Here is a 21935-nt window from a genome sequence, read left to right as displayed (position 1 = left end):
TCGTTAGATGTAAATTATATTTAACTTAGGGGGGTGTTAGTGTTAGGGTTAGACTTAGCTTTAGGGGTTAATACATTTATTAGAGTAGCGGTGAGCTCCAGTCGGCAGATTAGGGGTTAATAATTTAAGTTGGGTGTCGGCGATGTTAGGGAGGGCAGATTAGGGGTTAATACTATTTATTATAGGGTTAGTGAGGCGGATTAGGGGTTAATAACTTTATTATAGTAGCGGTGCGGTCCGCTCGGCAGATTAGGGGTTAATAAGTGTAGGCAGATGGAGGCGACGTTGAGGGGGGCAGATTAGGGGTTAATAAATATAATATAGGGGTCAGCGGTGTTAGGGGCAGCAGATTAGGGGTACATAAGGAAAACGTAGGTGGCGGCGCTTTGCGGTCGGCAGATTAGGGGTTAATAAGTGTAGGCAGATGGAGGCGACGTTGAGGGGGGCAGATTAGGGGTTAATAAACATAATACAGGGGTCGGCGGTGTTAGGGGCAGCAGATTAGGGGTACATAAGGATAACGTAGGTGGCGGCGCTTTGCGGTCGGCAGATTAGGGGTTAATAAGTGTAGGCAGATGGAGGCGACGTTGAGGGGGGCAGATTAGGGGTTAATAAATATAATACAGGGGTCGGCGGTGTTAGGGGGAGCAGATTAGGGGTACATAAGAATAACGTAGGTGGCGGTCGGCAGATTAGGGGTTAAAAAAATTTATTCGACGATGTGGGGGGACCTTGGTTTAGGGGTACATAGGTAGTTTATGGGTGTGTAAGATTCAAGCCTGCTTAGTATGGATGAATGTGATATAGGTTTGTAGCACAGTATCAAATGAGAATACTATTACTTGGTAAACCCATATAGATATATGTGCAGTTAATCTAAGATTAATGATTCCCTGCATAAAATACACACTATAGTATAATCTGCAATATTAGGAATAATATCAAAATAAATCTTGGAATAAACAGGCTTGTAAAATATAAGAGGTTATGGAATAGGTGAAACTTTCCAAATGAATAAGTAAGGAGTAATTAATAATTGAATGCGTAATATGAAGAAATTGAATACACAGCAAGTAAGTCTTATCCAAGGTAATTTAGATAGAATCACATAATGGAGAAATTCAGCAAATAAAGTTATAATGCAAACGAGGTATTGTACCTTGCAAACTGTGAGTGCGGTAGGTAGTGACAAACACTTCCGGGTTCTGTACGCTGCGAGTGCAGCAGGAGTTGAGACACGCTGAAGCCGGCTGACTGACAGCGTGTGACGTCACGATTCTCCGGTGCAGCCGAAAACAAGATAATGTTAACGAAACGGAACAGATAAGTTATAACTGTATAGAACTTCAATAACCGGTTATTCTTATTGGGAGCCACAAGGTTGTTTAAAATAACATATGAGCGCATAAGATGGTACAGGTAGCGTAAGTCCACAAATAACAGACAGTCTTGAATAAATGTAAGTACTTGCCCAAACTTAGATTTCCAATATTGAAGAAGTTGTAACAGGCTGGAATACACTGGGAGATTCGTAGAAAAAGGTTCTTGAAAGAAATAACTCCAGTTGTAGATGAGATAAGATTCAATTTAGAAACTTACAGAGAACTGAGAGGCTCAGTGTTACTCTGAGGAGAATAACAAAATACTAAGCAAGGTGTGCTTAGTGATCAGGTGTTTTATGGGAGTGAGTAGGTTATGATTGGTTGATCTCTAATTAAGGAAACAGTGCACCCTAAACCCTGACATGACTCCCCCCTCAAACAAGCTGATCCTCAGCTTGAAGTCTGGGGCGATCTGGATATCTCCTGTGAAATTGGGTAACAAGTCGAGGTGCATTAAGATTAGATGCGGGTTCCCAGGTGTCATCATCCTCTGAATATCCCTTCCACCTAATTAAATATTCCAGAATTCCCTTGGAAAACCTTGAATCGAGTACTTCTTTCACCTCATAGACTTCTAAGTCTTGGATGGAACTGGTCGGCAGTAATTGGGGTGTATTGTTTCTCGTAGGAACGTATGGTTTGAGGAGGGAAACATGGAAAGTTGGATGTATTCTCATAGATGATGGTAAATCTAAAGTAACTGCGTTCTGATTTATTACCCTAGTAATGGGGAAAGGTCCGCAGAATTTTTGCGTCATTTTTCTACTCGGGAGATGTAGCTTTAGGTTTTTCGTTGACAACCATACCTGGTCTCCAATTTGGTATGAAGGTGGTTGTCTGTGCCGCAAATCATAATAGTGCTTTTGGGAGTTCTGAGCTTTTGAAATGTTTTCTTTGATAACCCGAAAATTGTCTAGGAGTGCATTATTCCATTCATCAACCAGAGGAGAATTGGAAGGAGTAGTACTAACTGAAGTGATGGTTGGATGGTACCCATAATTTGCAAAGAACGGAGATAATTTTGTGGATGAGTTGGTTAGGTTATTGTATGAAAATTCAGCGGAGGGTAGGTATGTTATCCAGTTGTCTTGCTGATAGGAACAGAAACATCGTAAGTACTCATCTAACCATTGGTTGATTCTTTCAACCTGTCCGTTTGCTTGTGGATGGAATGCAGTTGTGTATTGATGAGTTATGTTAAGAGATTGACAGAGACTTTTCCAAAATTTAGATGTGAACTGAGATCCCCTGTCAGATATCAGAACTGTTGGTACTCCATGAAGCCGAATCACATGTTGTATGAATAGTTTAGCTGTTTCCGCTGAAGTGGGAAGTTTATGAAATGGGATAAAATGCGACATTTTGGTGAAACTGTCAACAACTACCATGATAGTGGTATAATTTTTTGATGGGGGTAGATCCACAATAAAGTCAACTCCTACTTGTTTCCAGGGTCTGTCAGAAGTTGGAATGGATATTAAAAGCCCGTACGGTAATTTCCGCTCTGTTTTGCATACTTGACAAGTAACACAACTCTTTATGTAACTTGAGACAGTTTCCCTCAATTGAGGCCACCAATATGTCCTTGTTATAAGTTCGATGGTGTGTGATTCCCCTGGATGACCAGCTAAGGGTGAATCATGGTGGTGTTGTAGGATTTGATGTCTCAAATCTTTAGGAATATAGATCATATTCTTGTAGTAGTATAATCCGTCTTTCAGTTCCAAAGGAACCTTAGTGTCAGTGGGTGAATTTTTCGAAGAGTTCTTTATATCAGTAAGAAAGTCTGAAGTTAATCCGATGAAGCGTTCAGAAGGAATTATAGATCTAGGATTTTCATTAGGAATAGGTTCGGATAATTGTCGAGAGAGTGCATCCGCTTTTCCATTTTTGTTTGCAGGGCGGTATAGGATTTGGAAGTCGAATCTTGCAAAGTAAAGACTCCACCGTACCTGTCTAGCTGATAGAGTTTTGTTATTTTGCAAGTATTGGAGATTTTTGTGGTCCGTGTAAATTATGAAGGGCATTTTTGCACCTTCTAGTAAGTGTCTCCAGAATTCTAACGATTTGCGGATGGCGAGTAATTCTTTGTCTCCTATTGCGTAATTCCTCTCTGCTGATGTCATACTTTTTGAGAAATAGGAGATTGGATGTAAAGGATCTTTGGATGTTTTCTGTTGTGAAAGTACTGCACCAATCGCAAAGTCTGAGGAATCAACTTCCAGTACATATTGTAAATCAACATTCGGAAATTTAAGTATGGGTGTGAAAGTTTGTTTCAGGAAGTCAAATACTTTGGAATGAGTTTGATTCCAATGGAATTGTTGAGTTGAACCAGTAAGTTGTGTGAGTGGTCTCACTATTGAAGAAAAATGCATTATAAATTTTCTGTAATAATTGGCAAACCCTAAGAACCTTTGGAGAGACTTTTTGTCTTTAGGAGTTGGCCAATTTTTCACTGAATCAACCTTCTCGGTTTGCATTTGGATACCGTCAGGAGATATAGTGTAGCCTAAGAATGAGATAGTGGTATTGTGGAATGAACACTTTTCTAATTTGGCATATAGTTTATGCGTTTGTAAACGAGCTAATACCCAACGGACATGTTTTATATGTTCTGACAAGTTGTTGGAGTAGATTAAGATGTCGTCTAAGTATACTACTAGACATATGTCTAATAAATCCCGGAAAATATCATTAATGAAGTGTTGGAACGTTGCGGGGGCATTACATAGACCGAATGGCATCACTAGGTACTCATAGAGTCCATACCGAGTTCTGAATGCTGTGAGCCATTCGTCTCCTTCCCTTATACGTATGAGATTGTATGCCCCGCGCAAGTCCAACTTAGTAAAGATGGTAGCATTACTTAATCTTTCAATTAATTCCGGGATGAGAGGTAACGGATAACGTTTTTTTACCGTCCGTTTATTAAGCTCTCGATAATCTATTATCGGCCTAAGGGATGTGTCTTTGTTGGTTACAAAGAACATTCCGGCTGCTGTGGGTGAAGAAGAGGGTCTGATAAAACCCTTCCGTAGATTATCTTGTAAGTATTGTTTTAGATGTATCAACTCTGGGTGACTCAATGGATACAAATGACCAACCGGTAATGTTGCACCTGGAATTAATTCAATTGGGCAATCATATACTCGATGGGGTGGAAGAGTTTCAGCCTCAACTTTGCTAAAGACCTCTATGAAGTCCTGGTATGGTTCCGGTATTTGTATCTGTTCTAATTCTGTGTGAAGTATTTTATGATGTGGAAAGCAAGTGTTTTCACAAAATTTTGATTGGAAGGTAACAGTTAAAGTAGTCCAATCAATATGGGGATTGTGTGTCTGTAGCCAGTATAAACCTAATACTATAGGAAAATGGGGTGATGGAATTACATCGAATGTTATATATTCGGTGTGTCCATCCTCAGTAATGACTAATATAGGTATTGTGTTGTGTGTTATAGGACTATTTGCAATCACAGAGCCATCAATAACTTTGATTGAGACTGGTGTTTTCTTCAACACAATAGGTATTTTATTTTTCAATACAGTTCTGAGAGAAACCAAGCTCCATGCTGAATCTGATGCGTACAGCTTAAATTCAGTGGTATATTCTTCCACTGTCTTTTTTCCTTGTTTTAAGCTCCTCATCTTCTGTTCAGCCGTTAGTTGAATATCAGTATCTCTATATAGCTCATCCATAGCTTGAAAACAATTTGTTAGTGAGTCTAGTAGAGGGTCATTTGTTTCACACAAATGATCTGCCCAAATTCTGGGTTCGGATCTTAGAAATGATATTGTGGACAAAACCCTTACCCTGTCAGTGGGGTAAGTTTTTGGTTTTAAATTATAGAGCAAGTAGCAAGCATTTTTAAACTGCCTGTATGTTTTCCTATCACCATTATATAATTCTGGCAAGCTTATCTGTGGTTCAGAACTGGGGGTTTGTTGTTCTTTTACCTCCTTTATAAGTTCTCTGAGAACCTGATTTTCAAGCTGTAAGTCCAGGATAGCCTGTCCCATTTTGTCTACCTTTTGACTCAGGTTATAGACTACTTGGGGAATATCAGCAGGTTCCATTTTCTTTTAAGGCTAGCTGATAGAGTTTTGTTATTTTGCAAGTATTGGAGATTTTTGTGGTCCGTGTAAATTATGAAGGGCATTTTTGCACCTTCTAGTAAGTGTCTCCAGAATTCTAACGATTTGCGGATGGCGAGTAATTCTTTGTCTCCTATTGCGTAATTCCTCTCTGCTGATGTCATACTTTTTGAGAAATAGGAGATTGGATGTAAAGGATCTTTGGATGTTTTCTGTTGTGAAAGTACTGCACCAATCGCAAAGTCTGAGGAATCAACTTCCAGTACATATTGTAAATCAACATTCGGAAATTTAAGTATGGGTGTGAAAGTTTGTTTCAGGAAGTCAAATACTTTGGAATGAGTTTGATTCCAATGGAATTGTTGAGTTGAACCAGTAAGTTGTGTGAGTGGTCTCACTATTGAAGAAAAATGCATTATAAATTTTCTGTAATAATTGGCAAACCCTAAGAACCTTTGGAGAGACTTTTTGTCTTTAGGAGTTGGCCAATTTTTCACTGAATCAACCTTCTCGGTTTGCATTTGGATACCGTCAGGAGATATAGTGTAGCCTAAGAATGAGATAGTGGTATTGTGGAATGAACACTTTTCTAATTTGGCATATAGTTTATGCGTTTGTAAACGAGCTAATACCCAACGGACATGTTTTATATGTTCTGACAAGTTGTTGGAGTAGATTAAGATGTCGTCTAAGTATACTACTAGACATATGTCTAATAAATCCCGGAAAATATCATTAATGAAGTGTTGGAACGTTGCGGGGGCATTACATAGACCGAATGGCATCACTAGGTACTCATAGAGTCCATACCGAGTTCTGAATGCTGTGAGCCATTCGTCTCCTTCCCTTATACGTATGAGATTGTATGCCCCGCGCAAGTCCAACTTAGTAAAGATGGTAGCATTACTTAATCTTTCAATTAATTCCGGGATGAGAGGTAACGGATAACGTTTTTTTACCGTCCGTTTATTAAGCTCTCGATAATCTATTATCGGCCTAAGGGATGTGTCTTTGTTGGTTACAAAGAACATTCCGGCTGCTGTGGGTGAAGAAGAGGGTCTGATAAAACCCTTCCGTAGATTATCTTGTAAGTATTGTTTTAGATGTATCAACTCTGGGTGACTCAATGGATACAAATGACCAACCGGTAATGTTGCACCTGGAATTAATTCAATTGGGCAATCATATACTCGATGGGGTGGAAGAGTTTCAGCCTCAACTTTGCTAAAGACCTCTATGAAGTCCTGGTATGGTTCCGGTATTTGTATCTGTTCTAATTCTGTGTGAAGTATTTTATGATGTGGAAAGCAAGTGTTTTCACAAAATTTTGATTGGAAGGTAACAGTTAAAGTAGTCCAATCAATATGGGGATTGTGTGTCTGTAGCCAGTATAAACCTAATACTATAGGAAAATGGGGTGATGGAATTACATCGAATGTTATATATTCGGTGTGTCCATCCTCAGTAATGACTAATATAGGTATTGTGTTGTGTGTTATAGGACTATTTGCAATCACAGAGCCATCAATAACTTTGATTGAGACTGGTGTTTTCTTCAACACAATAGGTATTTTATTTTTCAATACAGTAGATTTATCTATAAAGTTGCCAAAGGCTCCTGAGTCAACGATGGCAGATGTAGACAATCTCTTAAGGTCCCACTGCAAAAGGAGAGATAGTTTGCAGTAAGAAATTTGTTTATCTAAACTTTGAGTATTGTTAATATGAACAAACTTACTCTTTTTATTTTTTCGTAGTGTTGGGCAGTCCGTAACTGTATGACTGGGATTCGCACAATACATACAGAGGTGATTGGTTCTTCTCCTTATCCTTTCTTCAGGAGTTAATGGTCCACGTATAACTCCTATTTCCATGGGGGTTACATGCTCCGTAGGAGGGGATTTTGTATGTGCATAGGTGGAGGTGGTGGCTTTAAATGTTGGATCAAAATGACCACGTTCCGCTTTGCGTTCCCTGAGCCTACGGTCGATTTGGGTTGCGACTTTCATTAAGGCATCCAAGGTACTTGGAAGCTCTATACGAGCTAGCTCATCCTTGACGGGATCAGACAATCCCAATCTAAATTGGTTTCTGAGAGAAACCAAGCTCCATGCTGAATCTGATGCGTACAGCTTAAATTCAGTGGTATATTCTTCCACTGTCTTTTTTCCTTGTTTTAAGCTCCTCATCTTCTGTTCAGCCGTTAGTTGAATATCAGTATCTCTATATAGCTCATCCATAGCTTGAAAACAATTTGTTAGTGAGTCTAGTAGAGGGTCATTTGTTTCACACAAATGATCTGCCCAAATTCTGGGTTCGGATCTTAGAAATGATATTGTGGACAAAACCCTTACCCTGTCAGTGGGGTAAGTTTTTGGTTTTAAATTATAGAGCAAGTAGCAAGCATTTTTAAACTGCCTGTATGTTTTCCTATCACCATTATATAATTCTGGCAAGCTTATCTGTGGTTCAGAACTGGGGGTTTGTTGTTCTTTTACCTCCTTTATAAGTTCTCTGAGAACCTGATTTTCAAGCTGTAAGTCCAGGATAGCCTATCCCATTTTGTCTACCTTTTGACTCAGGTTATAGACTACTTGGGGAATATCAGCAGGTTCCATTTTCTTTTAAGGCTTAGTATTATGTAAGATTCAAGCCTGCTTAGTATGGATGAATGTGATATAGGTTTGTAGCACAGTATCAAATGAGAATACTATTACTTGGTAAACCCATATAGATATATGTGCAGTTAATCTAAGATTAATGATTCCCTGCATAAAATACACACTATAGTATAATCTGCAATATTAGGAATAATATCAAAATAAATCTTGGAATAAACAGGCTTGTAAAATATAAGAGGTTATGGAATAGGTGAAACTTTCCAAATGAATAAGTAAGGAGTAATTAATAATTGAATGCGTAATATGAAGAAATTGAATACACAGCAAGTAAGTCTTATCCAAGGTAATTTAGATAGAATCACATAATGGAGAAATTCAGCAAATAAAGTTATAATGCAAACGAGGTATTGTACCTTGCAAACTGTGAGTGCGGTAGGTAGTGACAAACACTTCCGGGTTCTGTACGCTGCGAGTGCAGCAGGAGTTGAGACACGCTGAAGCCGGCTGACTGACAGCGTGTGACGTCACGATTCTCCGGTGCAGCCGAAAACAAGATAATGTTAACGAAACGGAACAGATAAGTTATAACTGTATAGAACTTCAATAACCGGTTATTCTTATTGGGAGCCACAAGGTTGTTTAAAATAACATATGAGCGCATAAGATGGTACAGGTAGCGTAAGTCCACAAATAACAGACAGTCTTGAATAAATGTAAGTACTTGCCCAAACTTAGATTTCCAATATTGAAGAAGTTGTAACAGGCTGGAATACACTGGGAGATTCGTAGAAAAAGGTTCTTGAAAGAAATAACTCCAGTTGTAGATGAGATAAGATTCAATTTAGAAACTTACAGAGAACTGAGAGGCTCAGTGTTACTCTGAGGAGAATAACAAAATACTAAGCAAGGTGTGCTTAGTGATCAGGTGTTTTATGGGAGTGAGTAGGTTATGATTGGTTGATCTCTAATTAAGGAAACAGTGCACCCTAAACCCTGACAGGGTGTTAGTGTACTTTAGAGCACAGTAGTTAAGAGCTTTATGAACCGGCGTTAGCCCAGAAAGCTCTTAACTACTGACTTTTTTCCTGCGGCTGGAGTTTTGTCGTTAGATATCTAACGCTCACTTCAGACACGACTCTAAATACCGGAGTTAGAAAAATCCCATTGAAAAGATAGGATACGCAATTGACGTAAGGGGATCTGCGGTATGGAAAAGTCGCGGCTGAAAAGTGAGCGTTAGACCCTATTTTGAGTGACTCCAAATACCAGCGGTAGCCTAAAACCAGCGTTAGGAGCCTCTAACGCTGGTTTTCACGGCTAACGCCAAACTCCAAATCTAGGTCTAAGTTCCCCCTAACAGTAAAACACCAAACCCCCCAAAATAAAAAACCTAACACTAAAAAATCCTAAACTACCCATTGCCTTTAAAGGTGCATTTGTATGGGCATTGCCCTTAAAAGGGCATTCAGCTATTTTACTGCTCTTAAAAGGGCATTCAGCTCTTTTTCAATTGCCCAAAATCCCTAATCTAAAAAAATATAAAATAAAATAAAATCTAAAAAAAGCCTAACTCTAACCCCCAGAAAGGTACTCACGGTTCCTGAAGTCCAGCGGTGAAGCCTTCTTCCAAGCGGTGACATCTTCTATCTTCATCCAGGACCGCGGAAATGAAGACCGGCGACCGCTGAACCATGGAGCGTGGAGGATCCTCTTCGTACAATCGCCGCCGTACAATGAATAGTGAATTTAAGGTACGCGATTAAATATGGTGTCCCTTGCATTTCTATTGGCTGATTTGATTCTTTAAATTCAAATCAGCCAATAGGATGAGAGCTACTGAAATCCTATTGGCTGATTTGAACAATTTGAAGAATGTACACAATCATTAGGTGCAATGCGAACGCGACCTCTAAAAAATTAGAGTGCAATGTCCCTTAAAAGGACCAGGTCACTCATAATAGTTTGCTAACCTAGTAGCAGCAACACATATTACAAATGTAATTACAGTAATACAACTACAAAGTGCATTTTTAAACGTTTTTTTTTTTTGTCCTTTAGAAGTATTTCACCAAAGCTGTCCTTGACGATCTTGGAATGCCCGGATAAAAGGGCTGGGCTACAGCACTATGTTAGCCCACCCCATGACCAATCACAGTTGCGCAACTAATTATATGCGCAAAAGAAAAATTCCCCCATTCGCCTGCGCATCGTCAGTGAGCAGGCGATTAAGAGGGTCTGCTTCCAGCCTTAGTTCGCCTTCTTCTTAGCAGTATACATGTAGCGAGGACCGTGTGCATAATATAGTATGAACCAATGCACAAAAGCTCTATGCACTTGGTTATACCGGTGTGATCCCTCACAACATTGTTGCAAGTAAACTACGCATCCCCTGTTCTCCCAGCTCACGCCAGCCTTGACTCCCCTCCTCAATAGTAGCAAGACCGCTCCTGCCTACTGGTCACAGCGCACAGAGCTTTCATCCAGTAAGCACTAAAGATAGCCATGTCTACACTCTGTAAGACATGCAGCTGTAAACAATATATTAGTTGATTTATACCAAAAAGTATAAACACAGTCAATAGGTAAATGCCCTTCTACATACATTTTCAGCATACAGCTATCGTAATGGAAACAGCAGGACTCAGGGCAGTCAGGGCAGGTGCAAGCTGGGAGAACAGGGGGGGTGCACTGCACAGTTTATTTGCAACAATGTTGTGAGGAATCACACCGGTATAATCAAGTGCATAGAAGGTTTGTGCACCAGAACAAGGATCTAATCTGCGGAATACAAACGCAAAATTATTCAAAGCTGGCCTGTGTTCACACTAGCAGCGATATCATCGTGGGGTCCGTCACATGCGTAATGTGCTGCGGGGAGTGCAACCAGAGGTGCTGTATGACTATAAAATACAGTAAGGGGTATAGGTAAGGAAATATGAAAAAAAATGTTTTAAAAACATAAAAAGCGAAGTTTGAAGATGACCAGCAATAACATACGTAATGATTTAATATAAAACATTTAAAATGTATCTTTCTATTGGGTAAACTGTCCCTTTAAATCTTTAAACCCCTATAAAACTAAAAGATATACTGCAGATCCCTTATTGACAGAAACTCTGCTGCACTCTAACGTTGCATGTAAATAACATGCACAGCTAAAATAATGATATATCTATTTCTAGGTTTAAGCCATTGATCAATGAAAATTCTGAATGTAAGGCGCTACCAGCCCCTCCATATGGATCTAAATATTCAAATATTTGTACAGTTGTCCTTGTATGTAATGTGTGTTTACTGTTCCCAGGGGGTGGCGCAGAATCAATGTAATGTCAAAATATCCATTAACCAGAAATTACACAAAGCCTATGGAAGCTAAGAATTAGCATAAAGGGAGTGGTGCAAGGACAATAAATTTAGTGAAATAGTGATAAAAATACATTGTTTCTCAGATTGTATTGCGCCCTTGCAGTCTCTCTTATACTTCGTATACAATGGGTATTGATTACTTTTGTTTTATATCGAGCAGACTTATCTCTCTGTCTACCACTATCTATCCATAATGTTACGGGTTATTAAGGTAAATATTAATAATAAAATATGATTTAAAAAAAAAAAAAACAACAGAAATTATGCTTACCTGATAATTTCATTTCCATCGTGGGGAGGAGAGTCCACTGATTTATTCATCACTTGTGGGAAATAAGAACCTGGCCACCAGGAGGAGGCAAAGACACCCCAGCCAAAGGCTTAAATACCTCCCCCACTTCCCTCATCTCCCAGTCATTCTGCCAATGGAACAAGGAACAGTAGGATAAATATCAGGGTATAAATGGTGCTAGAAGAACAAAAAATAAATTTGGGTCCGCCCACCGGAGAACAGGCGGGTGCAGTGGACTCTCCTCCCCACGATGGAAATGAAATTATCAGGTAAGCATAATTTATGTTTTCCATCTAAAAGGGAGGAGAGTCCACTGCTTTATTCATCACTTGTGGGAACAAATACCCAAGCTCTAGAGGACACTGAATGAAGAAAACGGGAGGTTAAAGGAGGCAGACCCTATACTGAGGGCACCACAGCCTGCAGAACCTTTCTCCCAAAAGCTGCTTCAGCCGTAGCAAAAACGTCAAATTTGTAAAATTTTGCAAAAGTATGTAAAGATGACAAAGTTGCCACCTTACAAATCTGCTCTATAGAAGCCTCATTCTTAAAGGCCCAAGAAGAGGCCACAGTTCTAGTCGAGTAAGGCGTAATCCTCTGAGGAGGCTTGTGTCCCGTTGCCTCATAAGCCAGACGGATCATACTCCTCAACCAAAAGGATATAGAAGTTGCAGAGGCCCTCTGCCCCCTGTGCCTTTCAGAATACACACAGAATAAGGACGATGTCTATCTGAACTCCTTCATGACTTGAAGATAAAACATCAAGGCCCGAACCACATCCAGATCATGAAGTAACCTCTTCTTTGAAGAGGATGGGTTAGGACACAAGGAAGGAACCACTATTTCCTGGTCAATGTTACGAGTCGACACTACCTTGGGAAGAAATCCCAAACCAGTTCACAGAACGGCTTTGTCAGCATGAAAAACCAAGTAAGGAGGCTCAAATTGTAAGGCCGCCAACTCAGAGACTATGGGTGCCGAAGCAATAGCCAATAACAACAGGACCTTCCATGAGAGAATCTTAATGTCCAAAGCATACATAGGCTCAAATGAAGCCCTCTGCAAGACCTTAAGCACCAAATTTAAGCTCCAGGGAGGAGCCGGATTCCTGAAAACCGGTCTAATCCTAACCAGAGCCTGAACAAAGGACTGAATATCAGGAAGCTCCACAAGCTTCTTGTGCAACAGTACCGATAAAGCCGAGATCTGTCCTCTTAGGGAACTGGTGGCAAGACCTTTATCCAGACCATCCTGGAGAACAGCCAAAATCCTGGATACCATGACCTTGTGCCAAGGGTATCCTTGTTCCTCACACCAGTACAAGTAGGTCCTCCACACCTTGTGAGATGCGTCTAGTGACCGGCTTCCTGACCTGGACGAGACAGTCAATCACTCTCTCCAAAAAACCTCTCTTGGCTAAGACTAGGTGTTCAATCTCCACGCAGTCAGCCTCAGAGAATCGAGATTTTGATGAAGAAATGGACCTTGAACCAGCAGGTCCTTGCGACAAGGTAACCTCCCTGATGGATAAGACAATATTGCAACTAGATCCGCAAACCACGTCCTCCGTGGGAACGACAGAGCAATCAGAATAGCCAAAGATTGCTCCTGCTTGATGCGGGCCACCACTCGAGGTAGAAGAGGCAACGGTGGAAATATGTAGATTAGGTTGAAGTCCCAGGGTACTGCCAAGGCATCTATCAGTTCTGCTTGGGTATCCCTGGATTGCGACCCGTATTTGGGTAGCTTGCAATTGAGTCTGGACACCATGAGATCTATTTCCGGCGTCCCACATCTGCTGCAGATCTCCGCAAACATCTCGGGGTGGAGACACCTTTCCCCTGGATGAAACGTCTGTCTGCTCAGAAAATCCGCTTCCCAGTTGTCCACACCCAGAATGTGGATCGCTGAGAGCGAACAATTGTGAGTCTCTGCCCATTCCAGAATCCGAGATACTTCCCTCATTGCTAGGTAGCTTCTTGTCCCCCCTGGTGGTTTATATAAGCCACCGAGGTGATGTTGTCCGATTGGAATCTGATGAATTGGGATGACCCCAGTGGGCGCCAAGCCTTTAGAGCATTGAAAATCGCTTGAAGTTCCAGAATGTTTATAGGTAGGCTCGATTCCTCTTGCATCAATCTGCCTTGTGCCCTTCTGGCACCCCAAACGGGTCCCCAACTTGATAGACTTGCATCCCTGGTTACAATCTCCCAGGATGGTCTCAGGAAAGAAGTCCCCTGGGACAACTGGCCCGGTCAGGTCCACCAAGACAGGGACTCCCTCACCAGTCTGTCCAGAGATATCTGTTGGGACAAGTCTGAATGATCGCCATTCCATTGTCTCAACATGCACAGCTGCAGAGGTCAGAGATGAAACCTGGCGCATGGAATGACATTTATACTGGATACCATGAGCCCAATTACCTCCATACATCAGGCCACAGATGTCCTGGAGAATGTCTGCAGGGCTAGACAGTTGGACACCAGCTTGCAACGTCTCTGGTCTGTCAGAAATATCTTCATTGCAGAAGAATCTATTATCGTACCCAGGAACTCCACCCTGTTGCTGAGGACCAATCAACTCTTCCCTTCGTTTATCTTCCACCCATGGGATCAAAGTAGAAGTAGGAGAGCTCTCGAATGATCCTCTACCAGACAGTAGGATGGAGCCTGGACCAGGATATCGTCCAGATACAGAACCACTGCGATTCCTCTGGCTCTCGCTACTGCCAAACCAAACCGAAGGGCCACAAACTGGAAGTGCTGGTCCAGGAAGGCAAACCGTAGGAATTTGAAATGATCCTTGTGAATTGGAACATGAAGATAAGCATCCTTCAGGTCTTTAATCGTCATGAATTGCCCCTCTAGATATAATAGAATCCAGGCCCGGGCCAAACAAAAAATCCTGACGTCTTAGCATTCAGGCGAATAATCTGCATGTTCGCATCACAAATGAACAAATGCACTACCCTTAAGGCTTTGATTTGATCCAAAATCTCCTCGAGGGGGGGCTCCATATCGACCATTGCTGCTAGTGCGTCACACCAATAGATAGCCGTCCCAGCCACCGCAGCGACAGCCGCTGACGGTTAGAAAACGAACCCCATCAGTTGGAACATCTTCCGCAACATGGACTCCATCTTGAGCTATCCTCAAGTGGAATGGTCGTTCTATTAGCGAGCGTGGAGATAGCACCATCCACCTTTGGGACGGTTCCCCACAGTTCAAGCTGCAAATCTGGAATGGGGAAAAGCTTCTTAAAAGAAGACGAGGGAGAAAAGGGCGAACCTAGTTTCTCCCATTCATTCTTAATAATGTTTGCCATTTTGATAGGATCCGGGAAGGCATGGGGCACTACCCTGTCTTCATAAACCCGATCCAATTTAGGGATCGAAGGTTTCTCCGGTAGCTTTGGTTCCGGAACCTCCAGCGTAGCAAGCACTTCCTTCAGCAGCAAACACAAATGCTCCATTTTAAATTTGAAATCTGGTTCCTCCGTGGACGGAGGCCTAGAAGTAGCTGATTCCGCCTCAGAAGCGACATCCACCGATAAGTCGGAATTGTCCTCCTCCGCGGATAATCTGTCTGAGATATCCAGCGGAGTTGAAGACCCCTGAGACGGATAGTTGTGCTGTACCTTCCGCTTGCGCTTAGTAGGACGAGGCATCGCATTTATGACCGCAGAGACTGCCGTCTGAAATTGATTGGCGAAGTCTGGAGGCCAAAGGGCCCCTCCCTCGGGAGGGTTAGTAGTGCCCTGGGGAACTGCTTGTGCAATCGGAGATGCTTGTAGGGAACGCACCTCACGGGACGGAGAAACCTCAGAGGTGTATGGCTCAGTTGTACTAAATACCTTATTCTTTTTGGAAGTAGTAATATTGTCATAACATGTGGAACAGAGCTGTAACGGTGGTTCCACTGGAACCTCCTCAAAGTATACACAGTTAGTGGGTTTAGATAAAGAAGGAGTATCCTCCAACATATCAGAGTCCTCCATAGCTTGCGCCTTTATTACGGACTTGATTATAGATTAAATTGCAACTTTATATCCTAATGGTCGGGGCACTCACCACCTCCTATGACCCAGTCTACAAGAAACAGCTTTTGTCTCCTCCGAACGCAGGTTGAGAAAGAGGAAGTTACTGAGGCCACACCTGGTCACAGGGAGTGCCATGCAGGACCGCCCCTGCACTGAGCGAGAGACACGCCAAAAAAGCCTGACTTAATCTCTCTCTATCTGTTCCACACTGACAGAGCCTCATGTCACACAAGTGCAGCAAAAAACACAATAAACATTATTATGTATATTAAAATCCCCCCTTTTCTATAACCCCTTCCAAGGGTATTACCCTAATTCTATACAGATAAAAGGAGTCACACTGTGACCCTGACTTCTTGCGTTATCACATATATATCTTACCAGAATCAACGCCGTGGAACAGGAACACGGCCCTTCAAGTGTGACAGGTTAGTAGCGTCGCTCCTGACATGGACTTGAGAGAATAAAAGCAGGCAGCGAAACTCGTCAACGCTGATTGCTTAAGGAGCTGTTAATATGAGTCAGGATGGTTTTGCAGAAGAACTCCCCCTGCATCTCCGGACTCTAACTTTCACCCATGCTTTAACTGAGAGGCTGACAGGACTACTTAAAACTCCAGTCCCATTGCGAAGAGTACTATCCTCCATAAGAGATTACTCCGAATCTTCGGACACTTCTCTGCCAAGCTCCTGTGACGAAAGGCAAAGAATGACTGGGGGATGAGGGAAGTGGGGGAGGTATTTAAGCCTTTGGCTGGGGTGTCTTTGCCTCCTCCTGGTGGCCATGTTCTTATTTCCCACAAGTGATGAATGAAGCAGTGGACTCTCCTCCCCTTTAGATGGAAATGTAACCCGTTAAAACAAGTTCTTAATTTATTTTCGGTAGGTGGTGCTATAAACACAGAGACGTAGTTATGCAAACAGAAGCACTCTTATTATAATAAAATATAAATAAAATATAAATTTAATAAAACAGAAATAAAATACTGATACTACAAATCATTCAATATATATATATATATATATATATATATATATATATATATATATATATATATATATGTCCTATATTATAAAAGGCCAGGTATGTTTGTCTGATGCAGTCATGCGCAGTAGAGACTGCAGCACAAGATAAACATACCTGGCCATAACTAAGGAATGATCAGTCAGGGAGGATCAGACAGCAGAGAGGGGGGGTGCGAGCAGGGGCGTGGGCATTTTGCGGGAGGGAAAAAAAAGTTGAGAGCGACAGGGAAGGAGGGAGGGAGATGGGATACAAGTGGATGGGAATTTTGGCCCATGTACACGGGCTTTAGGACTAGTGTGTATATATATATATATATATATATATATATATATATACTGTATACGTATATCTTGATCTAATTAGCTGTTACATTATATGTCATAAGAACAAGCACAATATGATTTTCCTTGTTACCAAATCCTGATCCAGTAATTACAACCCAGATACAATTAAAAAGCTTTATAACAATTCCAGTAAATCAGTAGCATTTACCAGTGTACCCCCTCAGTCTCAACAGATAAAACATAATTTATGCTTACCTGATAAATTTATTTCTCTTGTAGTGTAGTCAGTCCACGGGTCATCCATTACTTATGGAATATATCTCTTCCTAACAGGAAGCTGCAAGAGGATCACCCAGCAGAGCTGCTATATAGCTCCTCCCCTCACATGTCATATTCAGTCATTCGACCAAAGCAGACGAGAAAGGAGAAACCATAGGGTGCAGTGGTGACTGGAGTTTAATTAAAATTTAGGTCTGCCTTAAAGACAGGGCGGGCCGTGGACCGACTACACTACAAGAGAAATAAATTTATCAGGTAAGCATAAATTATGTTTTCTCTTGTTAAGTGTAGTCAGTCCACGAGTCATCCATTACTTATGGAATACCAATACCAAAGCTAAAGTACACGGATGAAGGGAGGGACAAGGCAGGAACATTTAACAGAAGGAACCACTGCCTGAAGTACCTTTCTCCCAAAAATAGCCTCCGAAGAAGCAAAAGTGTCAAATTTGTAAAATTTTGAAAAGGTGTGAAGCGAAGACCAAGTCGCAGCCTTGCAAATCTGTTCAACAGAGGCCTCATTTTTAAAGGCCCAGGTGGAAGCCACAGCTCTAGTAGAATGAGCTGTAATCCTTTCAGGAGGCTGCTGTCCAGCAGTCTCATAGGCTAAACGTATTATGCTACGAAGCCAAAAAGAGAGAGAGGTAGCTGAAGCCTTTTGACCTCTTCTCTGTCCAGAGTAAACGACAAACAGGGAAGAAGTTTGACGAAAATCTTTAGTTGCCTGCAAATAGAACTTCAGGGCACGGACTACGTCCAAATTATGCAAAAGTCGTTCCTTCTTTGAAGAAGGGTTAGGACACAGTGATGGAACAACAATCTCTTGATTGATATTCCTGTTAGTAACTACCTTAGGTAAGAACCCAGGTTTAGTACGCAGAACTACCTTGTCTGAATGAAAAATCAGATAAGGAGAATCACAATGTAAGGCAGATAACTCAGAGACTCTTCGAGCCGAGGAAATAGCCATCAAAAACAAAACCTTCCAGGATAACAGCTTGATATCAATGGAATGAAGGGGTTCAAATGGAACGCCTTGAAGAACATTAAGAACTAAGTTTAAGCTCCACAGCGGAGCAACAGTCTTAAACACAGGCTTAATCCTAGTTAAAGCCTGACAAAAAACCTGAACGTCTGGAACTTCAGCCAGACGTTTGTAACGATATATATATCCAGTCAGTTTGAATATTTATGTTTAATTCTGTACTTAATATATTTTAGGATATAACAGGAGTTTCCTGTAATGTGTTTGTTACACCTTTCCTTTGTTAAAACTATTTGGAAGTAATAACTAATAAAGAGAGGTGTTTTTATAGTAAAAGTATCCAGCAAGGCAAATAAGCAAATCTCTTATGGAGAGAAATGCTATAGTAAGTGAGCAAAGGTATGTCCAGAGTCTGACAGTAAAACTGGAGAGTATTCTTAAGGAAGGTTCACAGAATAAGGTTAATTCAGAATTATAGTAATTGACTATGTAAGCATTTCTTCAATCAGGTATACCATAAGAAGATTAAATGAATAAGGTTACCTAGTGTCCGGTAAGTACGAATCCTCCTGTTGGTATAGCGAGTTGTAACCGCTGATCGTTGCAGTGAGAGATGCGCCTTGCTTCTGTGGCGTCTGACGTCAGAGGAGGTGAGACGGCGGAATGCCGTGAAGCAAATTAGCTATGCTTAGGAGAGATGGTGAGAGAAATTACCTTCAGATACAGTACAAGTCACAACTCACAACTTTAGGAGGAATATCCAGTAGCAGGTTTGGATAGTTGCGGAAGAAGTTAGTTGAACTGAGTTAGCCACAGACACAGTGAGACGATCCGGTATTGAACAGGTGAGAGGTGATAGGAAGGCGGCAGGAATTAAATATCCAATGAGGAGCAGAACGGCACACTGTAAAAGCTGGTAGAAAGTTGTATTTAATTTCAATAGTTAGGAATAAATAACGAAGTATAGGAGCTTAGTTGGAGTAACTACAAAGGAGTCAGACAAAATACTAAGCACTGAATGAGAAGTGAACAGGTGTTTTGTAAGGGGCGTATGCGTTTGATTGGCTAAAATCCTTAAAGGAACATACTGCATAACAATATCCTGACAGGACCCCCTCTTCAGGCAAGCTGTCCCACAGCTTGCGGTCGCGGACGATCTGGAAATCTCCGGTGAAACTGAGCCACCAACCGAGGAGCGTTGAGGTTAGATGATGGTTGCCAACTGTCTTCTTCCACAGAACAGTTTTTCCACCGGACTAGGTATTGTAAAACACCCCTGAAGTATCTGGAATCTAAAAGAGTCTGGACCTCATAAACATCAGGATCTTGAGTGTCCATAACTGGAGGTAATACTGGTGTAGTATTCCTTGTTTGAAGATAAGGTTTAATCAATGACACATGAAATGTCGGGTGTATTTTTAAATTAGGAGGTAATTGAAGGGTAACAGCATTGTCATTCACAATTCTTTGGATAGGGAAAGGACCACAGAATTTCTGCGTTAACTTCCTAGATGGAACTTGGATCCTCAAGTTCTTGGTTGACAACCATACCCTGTCTCCTATTTTATAGGGAGGAGGTTTCCTTCGTCGTAGGTCATAATAGTATTTTTGTGTTGTTTGTGCCTTTTCTATGTTTTCCTTAATGAATCTGAAATTATCCAATATTTTATTGCATAAGTCGTCTACTATAGGTGAACTAGAGGCAGTGGAGGACACAGAATCAAAACTGGGATGGAATCCATAGTTGGCATAAAATGGAGTAAGTTTAGTCGAAGAGTTAGTTAAATTATTGTTTGCAAACTCCGCTGTAGACAGATAAGAAGACCAATTATTTTGCTGGTAAGAACAGAAGCAACGGAGGTATTCATCTAACCATTGATTAAGTCTTTCGGCCTGACCATTAGCTTGTGGGTGGTATGAAGTTGTATAATGGTGGTCAATGTTAAGTGAAGTGCATAAACTTTTCCAGAAGTGTGAAGTGAATTGTGATCCTCTGTCTGATATTATCGTCTTGGGTATCCCATGAAGCTTGACGATATTGTCCAATATCAATGTGGCTGTCTCAGAAGAAGTGGGTAATTTGTTATATGGTAAGAAATTAGCCATTTTGGTAAATGTGTCGATAACGACTAGAATAGTAGTGTAAGTCTTGGATGGTGGAAGTTCAACAATAAAGTCCAGAGCAATCTGTTGCCAAGGTTTTGTAGAAGTGGGTAAAGGCATAAGCAATCCGTAAGGAGCTTTCCTGTCTGTTTTAGAGATTTGGCAGATAGCACAAGAGTTTATGTAATCGTGAACAGTTTGCATCATATTTGGCCACCAGTACTTTCTTCTGAGTAAGTCTACAGTACGTTTTACACCTGGATGTCCAGCCATAGGTGAATCATGATTCTGTTCTAGTAATTGAATCCTGAGTTCTTCGGGAATGTAGAGAGTATCCTTATAATAATATAACCCATCTTTACATATGAGGTCTTTATATATGCTTGGGGGTGATAAATCAGTATATCTTTGGACCTCCTTCAGAAACATGGTGGTGAACCCTATGAACCGTTCAGTAGGTATAATGCATGCCGGTTTTTTAGTTTCGCATTGAGGTGTGACTTGTCGTGAAAGGGCATCTGCTTTTCCATTTTTGTAAGCTGGTCTGTAAATTATTTGGAAATCAAACCGGGAGAAATATAAACTCCATCGTACCTGTCTGCTTGACAGGGTTTTGTTGTTTTGCAAGTATTGTAAATTTTCTTTGAGATGTGTAAGTTCGGGTTGGCTCAATGGGTATAAGTGTCCTACTGGTAGAACCGATCCTGGAATTAATTCAATTGGACAATCGTAGACGCGGTGTGGTGGTAAGGTCTCAGCCTCAACCTTACTAAAGACATCTTCGAAATCAATGTAGTAAGAGGGCAAATTTAATGCATCAGTAGAAGTATGTAGTATTTTTTGGTGAGGGAAACATGTATTTTTACAGTAAGATGAAATAAATGAAGGTTCTAAAGTTTCCCAATTGATAGTAGGATTATGCAGCTGCAACCATTGGAGACCTAAAACAATAGGAAAATGAGGTGATGGAATTATATCAAATGTCAAAATTTCAGTATGACCTGATACAGTTGTAGTAAAAAGAGGAACTGTGTGATGAGTGATGGGACCTGTGACCAGTGTGGAACCATCAATAACTCTGAGAGAAACAGGCATATTCTTTTTAACAACAGGAATTTTATTGTTAGCAACATAAGTGGAATCTATAAAGTTTCCAAAAGCTCCGGAATCAATTATGGCGTTGGTCATCAGTCTGTTAAGGTCCCACTGTAGTGAAAGAGACAGATTGCAGTAAGTTTGGGTTAAATCAGAATTGTGTGACTTATATAAATAAGTAGACTTACTCTTTTTATTCTTGTGGAGAGTCGGGCAATCACTAACTGTATGGTTGGGGTTGGCACAATACATGCATAATCTCTGTGATCTGCGTCGTAATCTTTCTTCTGCCGATAGTGGTCCTCTCAACACGCCAATTTCCATTGGGGTGCTTCGGTCAGTGGTAGTACTGGGTTCTGAGGATCTAG

Source organism: Bombina bombina, chromosome 9 (genome assembly GCF_027579735.1).
Source record: "Bombina bombina isolate aBomBom1 chromosome 9, aBomBom1.pri, whole genome shotgun sequence".
NCBI lineage: Eukaryota > Metazoa > Chordata > Amphibia > Anura > Bombinatoridae > Bombina > Bombina bombina.
This window is presented reverse-complemented; position numbering follows the sequence as displayed.